The sequence below is a fragment of the Amphiprion ocellaris genome, chromosome 17 (genome assembly GCF_022539595.1).
Source record: "Amphiprion ocellaris isolate individual 3 ecotype Okinawa chromosome 17, ASM2253959v1, whole genome shotgun sequence".
Taxonomy (NCBI): Eukaryota; Metazoa; Chordata; class Actinopteri; family Pomacentridae; genus Amphiprion; species Amphiprion ocellaris.
In genome coordinates this window covers 24,797,816-24,816,346 of record NC_072782.1, presented here as the reverse complement: position 1 = coordinate 24,816,346, position 18,531 = coordinate 24,797,816, and the positions used below count along the sequence as shown (strand labels likewise).

At 36.8% G+C, this 18,531-nt stretch overlaps 1 long non-coding RNA gene across 2 annotated transcripts; it reads left to right on the top strand.

Moving 5' to 3' along the window:
• Positions 1-2,585: 2,585 nt before the first annotated feature.
• LOC129350926 (uncharacterized) lies at positions 2,586-18,329 on the top strand. Of its 2 annotated transcripts, none has more exons than XR_008604518.1 (4): positions 2,586-2,815; positions 5,057-5,188; positions 10,998-11,302; positions 17,003-18,329. It is a non-coding gene; the product is annotated as an uncharacterized LOC129350926 (long non-coding RNA). The 2 variants fall into 2 exon arrangements; XR_008604519.1 differs by lacking the exon at positions 2,586-2,815 and adding an exon at positions 3,268-3,938.
• The last annotated feature ends 202 nt before the right edge of the window (positions 18,330-18,531 follow it).

Below are 18,531 nucleotides of genomic sequence, written 5' to 3'. Positions count from 1 at the left end.
TTCTGATATAATAACTGTCGGTTTATTTATTGGTGGAGCAGCACAACATTTTCCACAGATAGTTTTCCTGCCCGTTGGCTTGTTTTAACCAGTTTTCTGCCTTCGGCTGATTCTACCAGCAGACACTGAAAGGACTCTGATAGTTCGGTAAGTAAATGTTTATTTTCGTATCGGTACCGCTTTTAATATGCTTTATATGCAACTTTAGTGTCAGATGTAATGTGTGCCATGCACTCCAGATGTTGGTGGACTTTATTTCTGTGTGTGCTGATCAGAGAAGAAAGTTAGCATCCGGTAAATATTAGTTTTAATGTTAGCGATGCTAACCGAGCTAGCTGTAGCCTGATTAAAGCTAACGTAGCATTAAGCTAACGTAGCATTGAGCTACCGATGTTTGTGTTGTGTGTCATGTAAACAGCTGAAGTGTGTTGTGTTACTGTACTGTAGTGCATTTAGTTAATAAAACTATTCATGGAGATGCTGATTCACATTAATGTAACGTTTAGAAAACCTAAATGTGATTAAAACAGTAAGGTTAAGGTTCTGTGTTGTCAGTAGTCTTGAATATCTGCTGAGTCTCAAAAGTTAAACTGGAGAAAACAGTAAATCTACTCTAGTCGTTAACGTTGTTTAATGACTGATTCACATGTTGTAGTACATATTTCTGCAGTGTAGATTAGAAAAATAACTTCCAGAATATGACCAAAGTAATGATGAACACTACAGTTATATTTAAATTACAGCACAGATAAGCTGGATAATAAAATCCTCTCCCCTAAAGCTAAAGTGACTACAGGCCTTTCTGTCTTTCAGTGCTTGGAAAACTATATATGACAGAGGAAATCTTTCCAGGGATACTTTAAAATGAACCTCTGCTGTTGATGCTGATAATGTGATGTCTGTCTTCATCTCAGGTGTCTCATATTCACCGTGAGGATCTTCTGAGTGAAGCCAACAGAAGGAAAACCTCATCTGGTTGTGAAGGAGACTGAATGGACGACATCCTCAGTGAACCACTTCCTGTTTAGCTTTCACTTACAGAAGGACAGACCAACTGTTTCAGCTCTTTATTATTCTCTGTTCTTAGTATTCACAGGTTCCATTTATCACCTTTAACTTCATCTCTGCTGTTGTAGCATAATGAGAATACAGAGTACATTTCATTTCAATTCAATTTTATTTATATAGCGCCAATTACAGTCAAATTGTCTCGAGACGCTTTACAGAACCCATATGCCTGACCCCCAGAGCAAGCCAAAAGGCGACAGTGGCAAGGAAAACACCCTTTTAACAGGGAAAACATGTTGTCATTATTTATAGCAGATATGCAGCATTAAAACATCAACACATTCAGCTCAAGAGCTTCACTATTTCCTTTATTGCACATTTAAAAACTACATTGCTTAACTATTGTGAACTGTAAAGATGTGTAAACACGCAATAAATGGATGAAATAAATGTTGCTGACAGTGAAGTGTAAAAACTGAACAGTCACAAGACAAGTTGTATTATGAAGATAGGAGCTGAATCTGCAGCATTATTGTTATTACTGGAAGGATGAGGAGGACGTCAGTGCTGCTCTTCCTCACAGTGATGAAGGAGAAAAGACTCTTCAGACAATCACAGCTGGATGTTCGTGTTCTCTGTAGCTCTCAGTCCATCAGACCAGATGTTCCCAATGATCCAGACCAAGGCTGGAAGGAAAATACACTAACAGTGAGGAAAAGATCTACAGGGTTCTTTCATTCCAACTGCAGGAACATTAAATATCAGAGTGAACACATCAGGATATGAATGGAACACAACAGAGTGTTGTATTTTGTCCTATTTTTTAATCATATGGAAATGTTTCTTTTCCTGGTTGAGGCTAAAGACCATTTTACTGCCTTAGATGGACAATAAAGTTTATTCTATTCTAATGTATCATCAGCATTAACACAAGCTCCACAGTTATCTGACCATACACTGTTGTAGAGAAAAAAACTGAAGCAAAGAACAGAGATATTAACTCAGAACTGAACTGAGAGATTAACACTCATCAGTAACAGTTCTGTGGAGGAACATAAAAGTAGATTTATTTATATCTGCTGATAATTAAAACAGCAGTTATCGATGATGATTGATCAGCTGTGATCTGCAGGAAACTTAGCTACAGCTTACAGTTAACAAGTTTATGACACTGACTAACCTGATTTAGCATCAGCATTAACACTAAATGAGGAAACGTAATTTCAGATTTACAGAACAATTTTAAAACACGATGTTAGAACATGTTAATATCAGAGGTCATAGTCTGATGTTAACTTACAGTAACTTCATTGCTTTGTATGTGATGTTGTCCAGATGTGGAGAAGAGTACAACTAGTTACAAAAATGATTTACCTGTGGAGTTTATTTTCACTTTTGGAGGATAACGATGTTAGTAGCAGCGTCAGTAAACAGCAAAAGCCGTAAATGTGGGCGGGACAGAGAGGCCTCTGCGCTCAGTCGGTCTGACCAATCACTGCTCTCCGGCTCTCAGCCTGACCAATCACTGCTCTCCGTCTCTCAGTCAGTCTGACCCATACGTAGATATTCATGTCTATGGTAGCTGCAGCTCCCAGTGAACAGGAGAAATTTATTAGAGGAAGTCAGACACAGTCAGACAGAGAAACATTAGAGCTCACACTGAAACGGAGCTACAGCTCTGTGTCCTGTAGAAGATTTATTTTCAAAGCTACATGTGTGACGGTGATAATCCGTGCCAGAGCAGACCTCATTAGCACTTCCGCTAGGTCGGCTAACCTTTCCGGTCACTCCAGGGACGCTGTTGTCGGTAATGTAGCCAGAATATGGGTTCATTTTTCGTTTGGGCTTGACAAAGACGTGAACAAAAATATCCAGAGCAAGTGGAGCAGCTAGCTAACGCGTATTACAGTTTGATTTACATTTTCAAAATCACGTTTTTGAAATCACGTAATTTTTCCGTAAAACAAATCACAGCTTTTATTTAGCAAGAGATAATTGGAAACGTTGTTTATCCGTAATTCCGCTAACCTGACTGAACGTGGGCTGCAGTTCCCGTTATTTAAACATAAATATGATGTATAAATGCAGATGGACTTCATATATTTCACTATGCAGACATTTTTATTGATGTCTAGTATATTTTATAGACATAAACATATTTGATACAAATATTAGAAATGGATATCTGTTTCCTCATAATAATTTAGTTAATGCAATTAAATGTTCATCAGTGATTAATCTTTAGTGTGAAACTTTTACTTTGCACCTATATTTTTTTTAAATGTAGGTCATTTTAAGTTAAGACATTGACGGACAGTTTTCTTAGGTAAATGAATTTAAGGTTTAATTGACTGAAATGTTTCAGTCAATGTTGTGTTTCTTTCAATTTGAAATATCTCGATTTATTTAATACAGCTCAGTCAGTTACATTTTATATTATTAAGAATTCTTATTCGGTTTAACACTAGATGACGTATCAGTTCATTGAGTATTTCAGAGCCATTTTTTTCTTTTCAATTATCCGTATTGAAAGTGATATTTTTAAAATATAATTGCAATGAAACAACAGCAACATAAGAAACGACCAAATATACAAAGGAAGTGCAGCTATTTTAATACTAAAAAAAAGATCTATCAGAACATGGTGAAAGTGCAGCTAAAGTTAAGTTAGGGAAACTACGGATAAGCAACGTTTCCTTTTACTTCCAGAAAAATAAAAGCCTCATATTTGCTATTTATTAAAAAATCATTAAAAGCAACACTTCGACCAAGTTTGTTTTAGTTTGTTGGTATTTATCGGTGGAGCAGCAGCACATTTTCCACAGACAGTTTTACTGTCTGTTGTCTTGTTTTAATCAGTTTTCAGTTCAGTAGTTCAGTCCTTCGGCCGATTGGACCAACAGACACTGAAGGACTCCTACAGCTGGCTGGTAATAAATGATAATTTACTGATCAGTGCTGGTTTTAATGAACTTTATGTTCAACTTCAGATATAATGTGAGCAGTGAACCCCAGGAGTTGGTGGAGTTTATTTGTGTGTTGACCAGAGAAGAGAGTTGGCATCCAATGAATATTAGCTTTAATGTGAATTAGCCTTCTAACCGAGCTAGCTGGCCAGTCCTGATTAGCAGCTAAATGTAGCATCAAGCTAACGATGTTTGTGCTGTTTCCTGTCAGCAGCTGAAATGTGTTGTGTTCCTGTAATGTGGTTCATGAAGTTCATAAAACTGGCTGGTTGACGTTAATGTAATGTTCAGGAAACCTAAATGTGATGAAAACAGTAACGTTAATGTTCTAGTTGTCAGTAATCAGCTTTAATTTGACACTAAAACAGACTATGATAGTTTTAAATGACATCAGTTTCATTAATTTGTTGAAAATTGTCTCATTTGTTGTTGTGATGTTGCTACTGATTCATTAAAACCAGATGATCCGTGTTGAAGATACGTTTAGTTCTAGTATCAGAAGTACAAGAAAGAAAATGAAAGTTTAGTTCTGCTACGTCAAAGATTTCAGGATTAAAATAACTAAATGAGTCTTTATGCCTCAAACTTTATTTTACAATAAAGAAATAATGAAATAATCACAGATACTAGCAGAGAAAACCTGAGAGAATAATTTCCTGAAAAGTCTGTGAAGGAAAAGCAGCTTTTTTTCCTGAAAGATCAGAATAAGCTCCAACATCTGCATCTGACAGCATCAAGTCAACCAGAAAGAAAAGAAAAAAGAAAATGACTTCTTTCCTATCACATCTGTTCCGCTGCTTACAGGCTGGTGCTGCTCACATTCTTCACATTTATTGTCCACTTTTAAAAGTTCAGCAGACAGGTGCTCTGCTTTGGAGTGTGACGATGTCGTTGGTGATGTGGAGAGTGAAGTTTCCGTTTCACCCGCAGCGTGCTTTAGGACGCCTGGGTCGGACTTGATGTTTGAAATACTGACCGACAGCTCAGATTTAACTGTCTGTAGTTCTGTTTTGATGGGTGTTAAACTTTCACTCAAAGCCGCCAGGAGCTGGGTCTTTAAGATAACCGCCGTCTCGTTACAGAGTGAAAAGGTCGGAGATTGCAGCATCTGAGGGCCTCTTCAAAAGAAGACGTAGTTGATGAAGGTGTTCTGGAGCAGGACCAGAAAGACCACGAACAAGCAGCCTTGAGATCTTAGGCAGCGTCTCCCTCAGGTGGGTGTCAACGGTGTTCACGGTCAGGTGTGTCGTAATCCCGTCAAAAAACAATACAGAAAAAAATCTAGATGATGAATCAACATGTAACCAAAGCACTCTGTATAACGACGTAGTATAGGATGTAGTTCATCAAAGTATAGTGTACTTTTCAAGAATAACATAGTATGGCCTATTGTTCATAGTATAGCATGTCGGCAAAAAACCCCCCATATGCGGTTCAAAAAGCGCAAGATGATTGGATGTTGCCTAAAATTGTCATGTATGATATGTGGTTCAAAAAATGTCATAGTGCAGTATACTGTCAAAATAGTATGTTATTCAAGAAAACATCAGAGTATAATATGTCATCTCAAAAATGCCATAGAATAATATTTCATTGCACAAGTAAAAGTATACTAATTTTTAAAACTGTTCAAATTCTTATATGTTGCTTAAAAAAAAAAAAAAATGTCAAAGTAATGTGTCAATTAAAAAACCCTATAGTATAGAGTGTCGCCCAACAAATGTCATAGTATAGCATGTCACCCAAAAACCGTCATAGTATAGCATGTCGCTCTAAAAACATCATAGTATAGCATGTCACCCAAAAGACATCATAGTATAGCATGTCGCTCTAAAAACATCACAGTATAGCATGTCGGTCTAAAAATGTCATAGTATAGCATGTTGCTCTTGAAATGTCATAATATAGCATGTCACCCCAAAACCGTCATAGTATAGCATGTCGCTCTAAAAACGTCATAGTATAGCATGTCGCTCTAGAAACGTCATAGTATAGCATGTCGGTCTAAAAACGTCATAGTATAGCATGTTGCTCTTGAAATGTCATAGTATAGCATGTCGCCCCAAAACCGTCATAGTATAGCATGTCGCTCTAAAAACGTCATAGTATAGCATGTCGCTCTAAAAACGCATGTCACCCAAAAAATGCCATAGTATAACATGTCGCTCTAAAACTGTCATAGTATAGCATGTCGCTCTAAAAACATCATAGTATAGCATGTCACCCAAAAAACATCATAGTATAGCATGTCGCTCTTGAAACGTCATCGTATAGCATGTGGCTCAAAAAATGTCATAGTATAGCATGTCGCTCTAAAAACGCATGTCACCCAAAAAATGCCATAGTATAACATGTCGCTCTAAAACTGTCATAGTATAGCATGTCGCTCTAAAAACATCATAGTATAGCATGTCACCCAAAAAACATCATAGTATAGCATGTCGCTCTTGAAACGTCATCGTATAGCATGTGGCTCAAAAAATGTCATAGTATAGCATGTCGCTCTAAAAACGTCATAGTATAGCATGTCACCCAAAAAACATCATAGTATAGCATGTCGCTCTTGAAACGTCATAGTATAGCATGTTGCTCTAAAAACGTCATCGTATAGCATGTCGCTCAAAAAACGTCATAGTATAGCATGTCGCTCTAAAAACGTCATAGTATAGCATGTCACTCTAAAAACGTCATAGTATAGCATGTAGCTCTAAAAACGTCATAGTATAGCATGTTGCTCTAAAAACGTCAGAGTATAGCATGTCACCCAAAAAAACGTCATAGTATAGCATGTCACTCTAAAAATGTCATAGTATAGCATGTCGCTCTAAAAACGTCATAGTATAGCATGTCACCAAAAAACCGTCATAGTATAGCATGTCGCTCTAAAAACGCGTCACCCAAAAAATGCCATAGTATAACATGTCGCTCTAAAACTGTCATAGTATAGCATGTCGCTCTAAAAACATCATAGTATAGCATGTCACCCAAAAAACATCATAGTATAGCATGTCGCTCTTGAAACGTCATCGTATAGCATGTCACCCAAAAAACGTCATAGTATAATATGTCGCTCTTAAAATGGCATAGTATAGCATGTCGCTCTAAAAACGTCATAGTATAGCATGTCGCTCTCCAAAGTCATAGTATAGCATATCGCTCTAAAAACGTCATAGTATAGCATGTGGCTAAATAAACGTCATAGTATAGCATGTGGCTAAATAAACGTCATAGTATAGCATGTCACCCAAAAACCGCCATAGTATAACATGTCGCTCTAAAAACGTCATAGTATAGCACGTGGCTCAATAAACGTCATAGTGTAGCATGTCGCTCTAAAAACGTCATAGTATAGCATGTTGCACTTGAAACGTCATAGTATAGCATGTCGCTCTAAACACGTCATAATATAGCATGTTGCTCTAAAAACGTCAACGTATAGCATGTCACCCAAAAAGCGTCACAGTATAGCATGTCGCTCTAAAAACGTCATAGTATAGCATGTGGCTCAATAAACGTCATAGTATAGCATGTCGCTCTAAAAACGTCATCGTATACATGTCATCCAAAATACGTCATAGTATAACATGTCGCTCTAAAAACGTCATCGTATAGAATGTGGCTCAATAAATGTCATAGTTTAGCATGTCGCACTTGAAACGTCATAGTATAGCATGTTGTACTTGAAACGTCATAGTATAGCCTGTCGCTCTAAACACATCATAATATAGCATGTCGCTCTAAAACGTCATAGTATAGCATGTCACCCAAAAAACATAGTATAGCGTGTCGCTCTAAAAACATCATAGTATAGCATGTCACCCAAAAAACATAGTATAGCATGTCGCTCTTGAAACGTCATAGTATAGCATGTCGGTCTAAGAACGTCATAGTATAGCATGTCACCCAAAAAAACGTCATAGTATAGCATGTCACTCTAGAAATGTCATAGTATAGCATGTCACCCAAAAAACATCATAGTATAGCATGTCGCTCTAAAAAGGTCATAGTGTAGCATGTCGCTCTAAAAACATCAGAGTATAGCATGTGGTTCTAAAAACGTCCTAGTATAGCATGTCGCTCTTAAAACGTCATAGTATGGCTGGTCGCTCTAAAAACGTCATAGTACAGCATGTCACACTTGAAACGCAATAGTATAGCATGTCGCTCTAAACACGTCATAATATAGCATGTTGCTCTAAAAACGTCATCGTATAGCATGTGGCTCAATAAACGTCATAGTATAGCATGTCACCGAAAAAGCGTCACGGTATAGCATGTCGCTCTAAAAACGTCATAGTATAGCATGTGGCTCAATAAACGTCATAGTATAGCATGTCGCACTAGAAACGTCATAGTATAGCATGTCACCCAAAAAACGTCATAGTATAGCATGTCGGTCTAAAAACGTCATAGTATAGCATGTCGCTCTTGAAACGTCATAGTATAGGATGTCACCCAAAAAACGCCATAGTATAGCATGTCGCTCTAAAAACGTCATAGTATAGCATGTCGCTCTTAAAACGCCAGTCTAAAAACGTTATAGTATAGCATTTCGCTCTAAAATTGTCATAGTATAGCATGTCGCTCTTAAAACGCCAGTCTAAAAACGTTATAGTATAGCATTTCGCTCTAAAATTGTCATAGTATAGCATGTCGCTCTAAAAACGTCATAGTATAGCATGTCACCCAAAAACCATCATAGTATAGCATGTCGCTCTAATAACATCATAGTATAGCATGTCACCCAAAAAACATCATAGTATAGCATGTCGCTCTAGAAACGTCATAGTATAGCATGTCGCTCTAGAAACGTCATAGTATAGCATGTCGCTATAAAAACGTCATAGTATAGCATGTCGCTCTTAAAACGCCAGTCTAAAAACGTTATAGTATAGCATTTCGCTCTAAAATTGTCATAGTATAGCATGTCGCTCTGAAAACGTCATCGTATGGCATGTCGCTCTAAAAATGTCATAGTATAGCATGTCACCCAAAAAACGTCATAGTATAGCATGTCGGTCTAAAAACGTCATAGTATAGCATGTCGCTCTTGAAACGTCATAGTATAGCATGTCACCCAAAAACCGTCATAGTATAGCATGTCGCTCTAAAAACGTCATAGTATAGCACGTGGCTCAATGAACGTCATAGTGTAGCATGTCGCTCTAAAAACGTCATAGTATAGCATGTTGCACTTGAAACGTCATAGTATAGCATGTCACTCTAAACACGTCATAATATAGCATGTTGCTCTAAAAACGTCATCGTATAGCATGTCACCCAAAAACCATCATAGTATAGCATGTCGCTCTAATAACATCATAGTATAGCATGTCACCCAAAAATCATCATAGTATAGCATGTCGCTCTAGAAACGTCATAGTATAGCATGTCGCTCTAGAAACGTCATAGTATAGCATGTCGCTATAAAAACGTCATAGTATAGCATGTCGCTCTTAAAACGCCAATCTAAAAAGGTTATAGTATAGCATTTCGCTCTAAAATTGTCATAGTATAGCATGTCACCCAAAAACCGTCATAGTATAGCATGTCGCTCTAAAAACGTCATAGTATAGCACGTGGCTCAATGAACGTCATAGTGTAGCATGTTGCTCTAAAAACGTCATAGTATAGCATGTTGCACTTGAAACGTCATAGTATAGCATGTCACTCTAAACACGTCATAATATAGCATGTTGCTCTAAAAACGTCATCGTATAGCATGTCACCCAAAAAGCGTCACAGTATAGCATGTCGCTCTAAAAACGTCATCGCATAGCATGTCACCCAAAAAACGTCATAGTATAACATGTCGCTCTAAAAACGTCATTGTATAGCATGTGGCTCAATAAACGTCATAGTTTAGCATGTCGCACTTGAAATGTCATAGTATAGCATGTTGCTCTAAAAACGTCATCGTATAGCATGTCACCCAAAAAGCGTCACAGTAGAGCATGTCGCTCTAAAAACGTCATAGTATAGCATGTCGCTCTAAAAACATCATAGTATAGCATGTGGCTCTAGAAACGTCATAGTATAGCACGTCGGTCTAAAAACGTCATAGTATAGCATGTCGCTCTTGAAACGTCATAGTATAGCATGTCGCTCTTGAAACGTCATAGTATAGCATGTCGCTCTAAAAACGCATGTCACCCAAATAACGCCATAGTATAACATGTCGCTCTAAAACTGTCATAGTATAGCATGTCACCAAAAAAAATCATAGTATAGCATGTCACCCAAAAAACTTCATAGTATAATATGTCGCTCTTAAAATGGCATAGTATAGCATGTCGCTCTAAAAACGTCAGAGTATAGCATGTCGCTCTAAAAACGTCAGAGTATAGCATGTGGTTCTAAAAACGTCATAGTATAGCATGTCGCTCTAAAAACGTCAGGGTCTAAAAACATCAGACTATAGCATGTCACCCAAAAAACGTCATAGTATAGCATGCCGCTCTAAAAACGTCATAGTATAGCATGTCACCCAAAAAGCGTCACTGTATAGCATGTCGCTCTAAAAACGTCATCGTATAGCACGTCGCTCTAAAAACGTCAGAGTATAGCATGTCACCCAAAAAGCGTCACAGTATAGCATGTCGCTCTAAACACATTATAGTATAGCATGTCGCTCTAAAAACGTTATAGAAAAGCCTTTGGTCCACAAAATGTTGTTTTGTCCCGGCTGTCTGAAGTAGGTGAGGAGCAACACAAAAACAGTCCAAACGCTGGTTTCCAGAGGGTTAGACGAGTATTTATTTGAAAGAGTAAGTTTACAACAACACAACATGTGAGGGAGTTAAAAGGAAATGAGTGTTAGTAAAATAAAAATAAATAAACAGAACTAAAAGTAAAGTTCACGTTGACATTGATGGGCATTCCAACCAGGAACAAAGTAAAAGATAATCAATACGAAAAAAAACTCGTACTGTTCACCTCTTAAAACCCAAAAACACACCACAGTAGCATCCTAAACTACAACTACCTACAGGTTCCCTGTTTTCCTTTCTGAACAATTCAAAGGTCCCTCTCTATCTCCCCACACATCCACCAACCACTGGAACACATCTCCAAAGTTCTGCCGGGTCAGCTCAGCTTCCCTTCAGAAGAAGTGCCGCCACCTGCCAGATGAAGGAGCCTTTTGAGAGGCAGCTGGCATCATGATTGGACTGTACTTTGGTCTGTTCCAATCCAGCTTCAGCTCCAGAGACGGCAGGCGGGACGAGTCAACGGAGGCCGGGTGGACGAAGGCATGCAGCTGAGTACAATCCAGAAAACAACTGAGGAGGAGTGCAGCGACCCAGGGCCAGAACAAGCAGAGTATCATGGTATGTCTCTTAGAAAACATCATAGTATAGCCTTTGGTATGAAAAAACACCATCATATACATCGTATATTGTACAAATAACAAGTCAAAGGAAAGAGACATACATTGTAGAATTGTAGTAATTGTGGGATGACTGATTTACTGATTATCAATATTTTATTTTTTACTAATTTACAGTAATAAATACATTTAAAAATGGTGCTACTTTGGCTCTGAACCTTTATCTACCTGTGGTCGCTCTGTCTTCTGGAGTGATTTGATTGGTTATACATCACAAATAAAACTCCTTTAACTTAACATCTGTAAACAAAACAAAAACGTATCAACGATGGTTCCTGTTAGAGTTTGTGTTCTTCTAAGTTTAACTCCACGATTTTAAATACTTTCATTTACTGCAAATGAATATCAATTAGCGATTTTTCAACATGTTGTAAAAACATGCCATATGATAAAATAATGTAAAGGAGGCCATGAAAAACACTATGGTAAGGTTTTCTTTGAAAAAAAAATCACCATGAATTTTGGCGCAAAAAAACGCCATAGTATACTATGTCGAAAAAAAATGTCATTTTTCAAACATGTTGTAAAAACGTGCCATATGATGAAATAATGTAAAGGTGGTCGTGAAAAACACTCCAGAAAGGTTTTCTTTGTAAAAAAAAAAATCATCATGAATTTTGGCGCAAAAAAACGCCATAGTATACTATGTCGAAAAAAAATGTCATTTTTCAACATGTTGTGAAAATATGCCATATGATGAAATAATGTAAAGGAGGCCGTGAAAAACACTCCAGAAACGTTTTCTTTGAAAAAAAAAATCATCATGAATTTTGGCGCAAAAAAACGCCATAGTATACTATGTCGAAAAAAATGTGATTTTTCAACATGTAAAAACGTGCCATATGATGAAATAATGTAAAGGAGGCCATGAAAAACACTATGGCAAAGTTTTCTTTGAAAAAAAATAATAAATTTTGGCCCAAAAAACACCATAGTATACTGTCGAAAAAAAAATGCGATTTGTCACCATGTTGTAAAAACATGCCATATGATGAAATAATGTAAAGTCGGCCATGAAAAACACTACAGAAAGGTTTTCTTTGTAAAAAAAAAAATCATGAATTTTGGAGCAAAAAACGCCATAGTATACTATGTCGAAAAAAAAATGCGATTTTTCAGCATGTTGTAAAAACGTGCCATATGATGAAATAATGTAAAGTAGGCCATGAAAAACACTCCAGAAAGGTTTTCTTTGAAATAAAAATCATCATGAATTTTGGCGCAAAAAAAGCCATAGTATACTATGTCGAAAAAAAATGTCATTTTTCAACATGTTGTAAAAACGTGCCATATGATGAAATAATGTAAAGGAGGCCGTGAAAAACACTCCAGAAAGGTTTTCTTTGAAAAAAAAATCATGAATTTTGGCGCAAAATACGCCATAGTATACTATGTCAAAAAAAAAAATGCGATTTTTCAGCATGTTGTAAAAACATGCTATATGATGAAATAATGTAAAGGAGGCCGTGAAAAACACTATGGTAAGGTTTTCTTTAACATCTGTAAACAACACAAAAACGTATCAACGTTTTCTGTTAGAATTTGTGTTCTTCTAAGTTTAACTCCAAGATTTTAAATACTGTCATTTACTGCAAATGAATATCTACTCCAAATGTCTCACTAATAATCATTATCAGCCTTAAAAACACACAGAACACCCCTCTATACTCGACCACACTTAGTATAGTCCGGTTCCCCCTTCTATAAATCTGCTTGGAATCTTCCACTTCCTGTTTGTCAAAGTGGCCTTCTACCTGGACAGGTTTTGTTGGAGCTCATGCAACAAACATTTCGGGTAACTGCACTTTAATATGGATGGATGACACTGAATTAGAGTCTGTTTTAATGAGACTGAGTTAAGATGTGTAGCTCTGTCATTAAATAGGAAATTATTTCTCAGAATTCACAGAGAAAAGTCTGAAATGTTTGCTAGGTTAGCGTCCCACATGTTCTTTGGCTCAGCTAAAGCTAACTCTCCAACTTCTGGATCTCTTGAGTTGCTTGTTGTTAAAATATCTTGCTGTAGGTGCTGAAGCTCAGAAAGTCTGAGATGTTTGTTCAAAATAAGCTCATTCTCAAGTCTGATCTGAACTGTCCTCTTTTGTTTGAACTTTCCCTAAACTTAGGAGTTAATGACAGAGCAGCACATCCAGACTCAGTCTCATTTATGTAGAGATTAAACTTCAGTGTCATTCATTGATGTTAAAGTGCAGTTTTTCAAATGTTTGTTGCACATGCTCCCGACCAAAGCAGTCCAGGTGGAAGATGATGTGAAGAGAAAGCTCCAGAGGATAAATATCACACATTTACATTGGAAATAAATGTCCTTTAATGAGACATTGTCATGCAAAAGTTGAATTTCCCTTTAATGATGTTCAAATCTTTGTTGAGTGTTTTGTTGATGTTGGTTTCTAAATGTTTTTTGACACTCAGCCCCAATGATTAAAACCTTTTACGGCTCACAAGCTGCAACAATTCACACACTATCAACTATCTTTCTGACTAAACTAAGATAAAAAGTGAAAAACTGTATGATTCCTGCATCATGAATGTAAATATTTTTGTTTTTTATGACAGTAAACTGAATATATTTGGGTTTGACATTTTATAAACCAAAACAAGAAATGAATTACTGGTGAAAACAATCAACAGATTAATGGACAAAGAAAATGTGTTTTCCAACATATATGGCTGAATTACTCCAACATTAGGAGATACATACAATTTTAATTCAATTTTATTTATGTAACGCCAATTACAGGTCAAATTGTCTCAAGACACTTTATTTTTTATATTTTTTTGTCATATTTAAAATATGACAAAGTAAGAAATTTAAACCTCTTGACTAATCCAATTTATTATTTGGTTTTTAAGAGACCAATGGACAATTAAAATAACTTCCTCCACTAAAACTAATAAACATGAGGTAAAATAGAAGGAACGGTTTTAAATACTGCAGTCCCACAACAAGAATAAAGTTTCTCAACAAAAACTAAATCTGCTGGTGGATTCCGTTAAAGTCCTAATAAATGATAATAAAGCGTGATACTCAAGGTTTGTGGTGCTAAAAATGTCAAAGTAAAGATATCAAGTTGAATATCTGGATGGAGGTTGATAAAAGTTGACCTCCCTTCATTTCTCTGGAGCGACTCCATGGATTTTATGGATGGTGGTTAAAGACCTGCTCTTCTAGTGGTCTTCCTTCTAGTTGCTGTAAAAAGTCAGTCCATCCTGGCCGACTTCAACACCTCTTCATGACAACTTGTTCTGCCTCAGACCTCGTGGAAACTCAAGAAACTCGGGAAAACCTGTCGAGACTCGAAGAACTCGTGGAGACTCGAAGAACTCGTCGGGCGGGGGAAGGTGTGGTGGGTGGTGGGGGAGTAGAGGGGGGAGGCCGCCACCCACCTCCCCGCCTACTCTCCGCCCTGACTCCACCCAGACTCCGCCTTGGCTCCACCCATGTGGTGACTTCAGTAACTACGATGTCAAAGGGACGACGAATTTATTTCTTTTTGTCTGATCTGTAGCTCAGTGAGTTAAGGATTTGCCTATGGAGCTGCAGGTCGCCGGTTCAAGACCAGACCCTTCTTAAGTTTTATCAAAATCCTGACAAAGATGAACAAAGAAAAGGGCCACTGGCCGGTCTTGAACCTGCGACCCTCCGCTTGGTAGTCCTCTTCTTATCCTCCTGAGCTACTCGCTCAGATACTAATTCTTCTTTTTTTTGCGCATTTATCATCTATTTTTTGTCGTTGTCGAGTTTTTTTTTTTACTCGAGTCTCGACTCGACCGTTTTTCTCAGGAGGTTGGGCTTCAGCCTTTGTGCTGGAGGGTTGAACCCTCAGTTCCAAGACTTTCCAAGCCTCCAGACCTCCCGAGTCCTCAGGACCTGAGCTTTCACACAGTCTGAGGGCTGAAATTTTCTAAGTCCCACAGTAGTTCTCTGTTGGATTGAACTTTCAGACAGTCCAAGGACTGATATCTTCTAAGTTCCTGAGTAGTTCTCTGTTAGTTTGAACCTTCAGACAGTCTGAGGACTGAAATCTTAAAAGTTCTTGAGCAGTTCTCTGTTAGTTTGAACCTTTAGACAGTCTGAGGACTGAAATTTCAAAAGTTTCTCAGTACTTCTCTGTTAGTTTGAACTTTCTGGTTAACAGAAGCCTTAAAACTTGTGACCATGAGTCTTGATTTCACATTTAGACCATCAATCTGAGTTCTTCTCAGACCTTCACCTGTGGGTTTTTAGAAATCCTCAACAAACTTTGATTCTCTTCACAGAACAGTAAAGTTTGTGGAGATCAGAAGGTAACATTAGTTTGATCAATGCCTTCAACTACTAGTAGACTTTATCTGGAAAGCAGTTTTCTGAAATGAGTTATTAGTAAATCTGTCCACAATCAAACCAAGAACATAGAAAGAGGAAATGTTTGAAGAAACAACTTGATGTTTTCATTTCAGACGAGAAAACGCTTTAAGACCTGTATCTGTTGTTGCTCTTTTTGATCCTTTTATTGTCTCTTCTGTTAATTTGATCTTCTAAAGTTTAACTGGTGTCTTTTCAAATGTTTTGTCTTTAGTTTGATTCTTCTTAAATGTTTAGTTTTGCTCTTTTCTCACCTTTTATTCTTTTCTAATGTCTGATTTGATTTAGAAGTGTTTTGTCTTTTTAATGTTTGTTGTTTTTTCAAATGTTTTATCGGCTTGTTTGAAAAATTTCCTTTTTTTCCCCAAAGTTTAATTTTTCGATTAAATCTTTACGGTTTTTCTTTTTAAATGTTTTACCACCTTTTAATGTTTAATTTTCTTTTTAAATGCTTCATTGTATTTTCTGTTTAATTGCTATTTAAAGTTTTGTTGTCTTTAAGATTTAATTTTCTAATTAAACATTGATTTTTTTTAATTAAATGTTTTGTCTTTTTAAAGGTTTAATAATCTAATTAAATGTTTTGTATTTCTTTAAATGTTTAATATTCTTCTTGTTTAATTGTATTTTTCAAATGTTTATCTAAAATATTTCATCTTTAATGTTTAATCATTTTGTTTAAGGATTTTGTTTAATGTCAGAATTACATGTTTTGTATCTTCTGTTTAATTATCAAATATTTTGTCTGTTTAATATAATTGTATTTAATCTTTAATTTTCTTTTTAAAGTTTTATTGTATTAAATGCTTCTTTCCTTTGATTTAATTGCTTTTTTAATGTAGTTTATTTCTTTAATCTTTTTTTCTGTCAAGATTTTAACCCCAACCTTAAAAATGAAACAAACCCTTAAATCACAACGAAAATACTTCTGTTGTCACAATCATGAGTTAGTCAATTTTTCAGTTTATCAATTCAACTTTATTTGTTTAGCACCTTTAACACAGATGACAAAACTAAACAAGCAAAGAGAAAAAACTATTCTAAAACTATCATTAAAGCTCAAAAACACATTTAAAAAAAAAAAATTCAACATTGTAATAAAATGTGTTGTGTCCAGGGGATGGAGGGAGTTTATTGTAGTCTTCTTGGGCTCACATGGTAAATCATTTAAAATATAAACTTGATATTCAGTCTAAGGAAACTGCAGAGCGACAGAAGAAGCAACAATATCTCCTGTTTTCTCCTTTAATGAGTCGATTCTTCTTGTGCTTTCAGACCAAAGAACTACAGACTCTTCACAACCTGCTCAAACTCTTGGTACAGGACCTCACCACACGGGTCAAGAAGGTTTCCATCTCATTTCTACTCTGAAGCTCACCTTCTCCTGCTCAAACTGCTGACAAATGTTTCTGCTGCTCTAAAGTCTGGTCTCCAGAACTTCCTAAAAACTCTCAAAGTCTCTTCTGCTGCAGGTTGCTTTGTAGAACTGTTACAGAAAACCTCACTAAACCACATGGAGGGGCCTCAAGATAGTCATTCAAATGAAACCATACAAAAACCAAACTAGTACAACCCAAACGCTAAAGTCTCCTGCAGCCTACCAGAGAACCTCTGAGAACAGAGAATCAGGACAGGAACTCTTACCTTCTGGACAACCAACGCTGGTTCTCAAACCAGAATACAGAATGTGTCTGACCAAAAACCTCTAAAGACTCACTACAGCCAAGATAAAGACACAACTCAGCTGCAACAAATCCACTAATCACTGCACACATTAGCACCATGTGCTAACTGTGGCTAAAGAACCACATTTACCAAGACAACTATCCAGTACAAAGCCCTAAAACACAACAAGAAACACATTAAAGACAATTTTACTGCTGGAAGCTGCAAGCCAACGCCTAAAGAACAAACTAAAGCAAAGGAGCCAAACCCTGTTCAGTGGTGAAGAGAAGCAGAGGAAATGTTTGTCTGCAGCTAAATAAAGCAGGAAGACACTGAGCTGCTCAGGTGTTCCTGATAACACCAAGCAGCCACCTGGACAGCCAATAGGAACACAGCTTACTGGAAGTCCAGAGGGCTGGGTTAGTGAAGGAAATTTAATTTAAAGTTGAGGCAGAAAGTTAACAAAGAAAGTTGAAAACCACATTCTGATACCTGAAATCTCCGAGTTTTCACACAAAGAACACCTGAACATGTCAAACTGGTTTCATAGTAGAACCATCATTGTAAAAACGTCATAGTATGGTGTGTTGCTCAAAAAACATTACGACCCGGCTGTCTAGGGTTGCCGAGGAGCAACACAAAAACAGGACAAATGCTGGATATTTATTTGAAAGAGTAAGTTTACAACATGTGAGCAGAAAAATCACAAAGTCTGTCTTTAGTTCAGCTGAAAATATTAGTTTTTGTCTTTTTTATTGACCAAACTTTTCAGGAAGTAGATGAAGAATAATTAAAGCTCTCATGTAGAAGTCCAACTTATTTTGGATCATTGTGGAGAGTTTAATCTTAGAGTTTGTACAGCTGTTGAGTTTTTAGAGTCACATGGATTGTTTTGACATTTAATAACTGAGTCCTGAAATAAAATTACAGTTGTGGATTTCTGTCATTTAGTCTGGACTAAACAAATAACAGCAGCATAAATCTCAAACGTCATTATGAGGAGTCTGGATTGAGGTTTCTCACTTGATAATGATCAAAACATGAAATTTAGGTTGGTTTAAAGGAATATTCCACCTTAAATCTTTGAATGTTGACCTAAAAGGTTGGTTTCAGGAAGTATTCCACCTACAAGGTCCTCA